This window comes from Salminus brasiliensis, chromosome 4 (genome assembly GCF_030463535.1).
Source record: "Salminus brasiliensis chromosome 4, fSalBra1.hap2, whole genome shotgun sequence".
NCBI lineage: Eukaryota > Metazoa > Chordata > Actinopteri > Characiformes > Bryconidae > Salminus > Salminus brasiliensis.
The window spans coordinates 23,154,413-23,161,679 of record NC_132881.1 but is presented as its reverse complement, the minus strand read 5'-3'; the positions used below and the strand labels follow the sequence as shown (position 1 = coordinate 23,161,679).

Sequence of the window (7,267 nt, the reverse complement as noted above, 5' to 3'; positions counted from 1 at the left end):
TGAGAATCAGCCAATAAGCTAAACTGGATGTTTCTAAGCCGAAAAGATGTGAAGCTATGCCACGCTGCGGCCTTCTAGGCTGAATATGAGGGACAGTGACGTAAGCAGAAAATGCCAGAGATGATAAACCACAGAGTTGATTTTCCCAAGGCTTGCATATTATAAAGTGTGACACAATGACTAAATCTCTTGTTTGACATCTCTTCCCTTAGTTTTCTTGTGGTTTTAAAATGGTTCCAAAAACCATGATACTATGGTTTTTCACAACACCCCAAATCCAAAGTGCCAATATGTTTGCAAAACCGTGCAACGATTTATCAAGGCTAGGTCTGACATGTATAATCTATGTCTGCCAGCTGAGACTGAAGAAGATGGATGGCTGTTTCTTCAGAAAATTGGATAATTGGAGGTTTTTAGAGAACGGGTTTGGGGGAAGCGATAGCTTCAGTGTGGACTGCATAAACAAAAGAATAGGGAGAAGGTACTTTGGGGATGGGTGTACTCTTAAAAAAAATGAAAGTGCTTTAAAAGTTTCTTTGAGCGATGCCTTAGTAGAACTACCACTATTTCCAAGAGCCATATGTGAACTGAGATGTGTGAATGTGAAGAACTTGGTAAAGGACCTTTTAGTCAAGTAAAGATTCTTTAGACATTTAAAAAGTACTTCATGCTCACATCTCTATTACAATCATCACTCTTCATGGAACCAAGAGCTCTCTTTCTATAGCAGAACCATCTAACGCACCTTTATTTTAAAGGGTGTAGGACCACTAATAAAAATAGATAATTCAATGTATAGAGAGGAAAGGCAAAAGACTCTGCAGTAAATTAGCCTAATTTGAAAATACCTTATATACACTGAGAAATGCTTGCCTGCTGAATAGTAATAAAGCATTCACTAATTACTCTTTAATAGAAGCTAATTTCTAAAATTTTACAACTGAACACAAACTATGACAATCACTATATTTCTAGGGGGTGCTAGAGATGATTTTTATGTTTTTTCTTGAATCAGCATAATTACTCCATAATCACAAACAAATTTATCTTTTTTTTTTAACAAAGAAATGGTTTAAACAATCAATGGAATTCATGAAAAAGTGTGTGAAACTCTTGCTTAATGACTTTCCATTCGGGTGTGAGTTGGACAAGCCTGCCAGGTGAAAAACCCTGCCTTTCACAGCGCGCTTCTCTTGAAGTACAACATCATATGATCTATTGCTGGTCCACCATTAGACAGAGAATTTACAAACTGAGGACTTTGGCACATGTGCTCCTATTCAGACACTTCTATGCTGTAAGTAGAATTACACTGATCCTATATTTTTGACCTCAGTTAACCCAGACTATGCTGCTATGTTTCATGCTGATATTACGTTTTTTGATAGATGCCATAGAAGAGGGGTTAGTGGGTTTATTTGGGATGTATAAATAACTAAATCATGAATAAAAATAGAATTATTAATATTCACTTTAATCGGCACATGGAAATCTGTGATTCTTTCCATGACCACCAGGATGTTTTCATGGCGAATGTCACTGTGATCAGGACAATTCCTAATACAACTTCCAGTAGTTTTATTAAGCAGTCCAAATTTTCTTCCACAATAAAAAGTGCAAGTGGGCTTATATGGTACACTGGCTTATCAGCGGCTAACCTGGAAAATGCTGTGACACTGAATTGAAATGTTACAAAATTAGCTTCTACACATTTCTGGTGCAAAACGTACAAAGGGCTACGCAGCTGTTTTCTTATGTTGTGTGTTTGTGATTGTGAAGTTATTATGCTGATTCAAGAAAAAAAAAACATATCATCAAATTTTTTTTAGCATCTTTAAAATAACCCCCTAAAAATATAGTGACTGTCATAGTTGAATGTGTTCGGTTGTATTTAGCAGGCGCTTGCCCAGCACTACTGGACTGCAAAATATAACATAATTCCAATCTAAACGTTTTTGTTTTTACATTTACATTGTGTCACAATTTCCTGGCCAATAGAAACGATACTAAAAATGTAGTAACTGTTAGGGGTTTAACAGTACACTAAAGTCGCAGTTTAGTTGCTCTGCAGTTTAATATGGGTTCAGTAAAACAGGAACAAAACGAAAAAACTAACCCAGACTAACCCAGATTTGAGCAGACAGTATTGTACGTACTGTGTGTTCCATGTAGTGCCATATAGTCCAGGAGTTAATACAGCCTGTAGTGTGTTAAACACACCTCGAGCAAGGGCTCAAATATGTTTACACACACCCAAAACACTGTCCTCGTCCAATCTACCATGATATCATGACTTGCATTAAGATGTCAGCAGTCAGACTTTGGATGAAATGCTTGTTTATTTTCAATCATTTCAAATCCAAATGTGAGAACAACGAGGGATAAAGAATAAATGAAAAATAAAAACGAGCGTCTCTCTGTACTCTGTACACGTGACAGCGTGAGGAACAGACGCAAGAGAGAAGGAGGGGTCAGGGGGGCAAACAAAACTACAGTTAACATAGTAATACTCCTAATCCACTGAAGTTCCCACAATATCATGCAAATGCAAAGGCTTCCAGCTTAAGGTTTCTGAGTGGCACACGCACTTGTGAAATTACAGTGTGCCGTGTAAGTATATGGGGTCCTTTGAAATCCAAATTTTCTCATGCATGGGGGCTCCTCTGTAATTTTATTTGGACCATGTTTGTGTTTTCCCCCTCCCTTACCTACTGTTTTTACCGACTTCAGCTGTACTCTAATCATTTCAGTCCCATCAGACACACATCTCTGTTTTTCCATGCAGATGTCACCTTGTGCTGTTTTCTGGCTGCTGCTATGTGTCACAAAAACTTTCTGAAATTACTTTGTTTCAGCCCAAAGTAATGTCTGTATGACCGCTTGAATGCAGCTACTGCGAAAGTGATCATGCAAGCATGTGAATCACACAGGTACTAAACAAACAGGCACTCCTGAGATATTTTATTGCTGTCATGAGTTTCATCATTGAGGAGACGTGTACAAATGTTTACAGACGCCCCCCTGTAGGACTGAAAGTATATGGTTAATGTTTTTAACAACAAATGTTCTGCTAAAGGTGCACGTATTTGTGTCCTCTGCATTTAACCCATCCGTGGTAGCGAACACACACACACACACACACACACACGAACTAGGAGCAGTGAGTACACACACCCAGAGCAGTGGCCAGCCAACTCCAGCGCCAGGGAGCAGAGAGGATAAAGGGCCTTGCTCAAGGGCCCAACAGTGGCAGCTTGCCGAGCCCGGGAATTGAACCCACAACCCTGTTATCGATAGTCCGGCGCTCTAACCGCTGAGCCACCACTCCCCCCTAGTCGAGATTCACACATTTGGGGAATTCGCAGGGGTCAGCACAACCGGAGTGCAATGGCTGAGCCTCACCCTGGGTGAACCACCTTCTTGACCATGGTATCTCCCCTGCCAGGTAAGTATAGTTACTACCTATAAAAATCCACATACTTGCAAACTTTTCTTTCCTAATTTTACTACAGCTTGTTCTCAGTGCAACTGCTCTATTTTCATTTAAACATTAACACTGGAAATCACTCCTAACACCCAAAGCACCTGACTGGGGCAGTGGTGGGGCAGCGGTTAGAACTCCAGGCTACTGATGACAGGGTTGTAGGTTTGATACCTGGGATTGGCAATCTGCCACTGTTGGGCCCTTGAGCAAAGCCCGTCACCTTCTTCGCTTCCTGGGTGCTGGAGAGATGGCTGCCCACCGCTCTGGGAGTGCATGTGTTTAGACAAAAAAAAATAATGGTGGATTTTGTTGTCTTGGTGAATGTTAACTACTTACCTTTACAACAGTCAAGTGCCGATGTTTCAGTCTAGAGCAACCGTGCCGTTGGTAAAGATACATACCCCATGCATTAGCCTGTGGCGCAGGGTGACAAACATTAAGAAATGAAGCATATTTGAACATACATGATCATACACGGTTACATATATTAGGTAATAAATGATGAAGGCTGAACATGGCTAAGAAAATACTTATTATTATGTTTTTTATTATTACTTATTATTATGTTTTTTATTATTATTATTAGACTGTTATTCCAACAGTCAGGACAAATCAGTCTGGCTTAATCTTAAATATTTGTCCTAAATCAAAACAAATCAAAATAAAAATTATTATGTGGCTAGCTAGCTACCTGCTAACCACGTGTTCTGGCTGCTTCCACTTATTGGTGAACTGTCAAACACGTGGCGTGGCGTCGTTCCAGGGTCCATCTAGCAATACAAGGACAAGGATTAGCTAGCTAACTAAAATGCTTTAGCTACCTAGACGTAGTTTGTTAGCTAGCTAACTAGCTACCAAACGGATCACACAAGACCCAGTTAAACAAACCCACATTCTTATGATATATTTAGTAACTTAAGTCTTTGGCTTTTTACCTCATATGCACGCATTTATACATCTATGTATTAGTGTGAAGTCCTGTGTGGGACTTTTTCAGTGTTGTTCAGTGAAACATTATCGGGGTGATAACAGCGCCCCCGTGTGGAGGATCCTATGGGTGCTAACTGTAAGTAAGTGAGTGGCTGTGCCCAAAACTTAGGGGGCCTCCTCAGTGCCTTCTTGTCCATGCTGTCCATGCCCATAAATCAGAAGACAGTGTAGTGATGAAGGACTCAGGCTGCGTAAACGACTCGCTTACTGGCTCACTGTAACAAGGTTCTGACAGCTCACTACTAGCTGTTGCAAAATGTTGGGCATGGCAACAAACTCCTATACTGATCACCCTCTTTCCTTACAGCTGCAGTATTTCTACACGTGACCTCGTCAAAGCCAATCTGTCCCCACATGTTAACTCTTTAAACCAAAGTATCTCATATCTGATGCATATTGGAATTTTTGAGACATATGCAATATTGATTTTTATTCATGAATAATTTATTATTTTGAAGAATTATTTAATAATAATATAATTATTATAATAATAATACATCATATATAATTAAATATCATTAAATCATTTTATTTTTTTCATAGTTAAAATATAATAATATAAGTATATAATTAAAACAATAATATATAATAATTTAATTTTAAATACATACCGATTTCTGAGTTTTACATTTTATGAGGCGACTCAAAAATAAGAGGTTAAACAATTTTGTGTCCTATATGTTTCCGTTTGTTTAGCAATAGCTTTGAGCAATATATTTGTATATTTGATGTATGAAATATGATTAAAAATAAATAATCCCAGATCTGTTGTTTTTATGTTATTTATTTTCAGTTTTTATGTTATTTAATTTATTTCTTTTCTTTTTTGGAATAATTGGTCAGAAGGCAAAATAAACACTCCAGTCTTAAAGGAATCTAAATATTTGATGGAAATTAATGTACTCTTATGACCAATGCTAATCCGTTGGAAATTTTCATGCTAGGTGAAAGAAAATCTACAACTCCTAGAACATCTAAACAGAATCAGCAAATTTTTAAAATGAAATGTAAAAAAAAATAATTTATTATTTATAAATATTTTGTTTACATACAGTTAGAGTGACCATATGGACTCATTTTTCAGGACATTCTCTATTTGGGACCTGAAAAATGTGGGATTGCAAAAAAGCCTGAATTTCTAAATAGCCTACATTTCTGAGATTTTAGCTTTCATTTCATTTCATAATACAATAAATACAATAATTTAATAACACACAGGCTTACTGGTCCTGGTGTACCCTCTGCTCTGCATATTTTGGTGTTTTTGTGCTGTAACACAGCCACTTCAACTGGATGAAGACTAGCAGGAAGCAGGGGACGTGCAGGGTTATTTTTCAGGACCAGGGATGGAGCAGGGATTGGTACTTCAGAATCACACATGAAGCGCAAAATATGTAGCACTGGGTTGGAGAAGTGAATGTGTTGGGGTGCTCCCAGACCAGGCTAGAGCAGAGAATGTGCCAGATTACTCCAGGACCAAGGTCGGGAGCCACTAGTATAATACACTTTGATATTGTTGCAGTCCAAAGGGCCCTCAAGAAGGAAGTATGTGGGATGGAGGAAAGCAAAAACATGCTGTAACAAGCAAGAAAGCACATTCCCTGATACCTAATCGTAGCCCTACCACATGTTGCCCTTGGCCTTTAGGTCATTCAGCAGAGCGTTCAGCTATGATGTGGTAGGTCACACATGGTCTTAGCTTGATCCTAACAGAGTCTACGGCATTACATCTCACTTGGGCATTGAATGTAAAACCAACAGGTGGATTTGGGGACATTTTTATAAGCACTGTAGTGTAAGGATATCAGATTTTGTCAAGCTCTCAGAATGTGTGTGATTGCACGTATGGTGAGGGCGACAGGAAGATGGGTCTGCGTCTGTAAATACTGGCTGCTTGAATTACGCCCACAAGCATTTCATAAAGGTCTGTGAAGTGATGTTAGAGCCACAGCTGTCAGTGCATGAGCAGAGGAGGTAATGTGGTGGGAGGTGGGTGGTGAAGGCATGTAAAATTCCATCAAAACTTTCACTGTTAAAAATCCCATATCTGTGATCTCAAGGTATGCTTTCAGGCATGAAACTGGTGCCATAACAGAAAACAATTAAAGTAAAAAACAGGACAAAATTATAATAAGCAGTGAGCATCCCTAAGCTTAAAATGATGAGCGCCAAATCTGAACTCAGTGACTAACATTCGTAGCTATTAGGCTGTTGTTGCTGCACTCAAAAGAGCAAGGATTCGCTCGTAGGTGTTCCAGAGCACTGCAGCGTGTTGCCAGAGACAGCTGGCCGGCTGCATCCCTTCCTGCAGATCCCATCATCTTTTCACTGCAGGCCAGAGTAAATGAGTTCTCTCAAAGGTCAAAGGTAGTGCTCCTCTTCCCAGGAGTCCACCCTGCCAGAACAACATTGCCTCGAAACAGGAAGCCAGGGCATTGTCCATATGTTGTCTTCACTCACAGGGGTGCGGCGAGTTTCGCAGTAGGCCCGTGAAGCTGCTGGCAAAACCAGCAACTGGGAGAAACATCTAAATTGAGGCTGAAACAAGCTAAACTATGCTCATTTGAGTCTCTGGATTGTTGGAATTAAAAACTGGTAAAGCCACCGACTGATTGCTGAGCTCCACCCAAGGGCCCCCCAACATTTGATGGACCAACAAAGCCACCAGAACCCAAAACAGCCCTGACTGGGAGATTGGATAACTAGTCATGCTGGAATGAGCATCTGCACTCATTCTCTCAGGCTTTGGACCACAACTAGCTGCAGGAGCTCCAGTGGTCACATGGCCCAACA

General features: G+C 39.7%; 1 pseudogene; it reads right to left on the bottom strand.

Annotated features, from left to right (window-relative positions):
- Window positions 1-3,328: 3,328 nt before the first annotated feature.
- Window positions 3,329-3,453, bottom strand: LOC140555027 (U1 spliceosomal RNA; annotated as a pseudogene).
- Window positions 3,454-7,267: the final 3,814 nt, after the last annotated feature.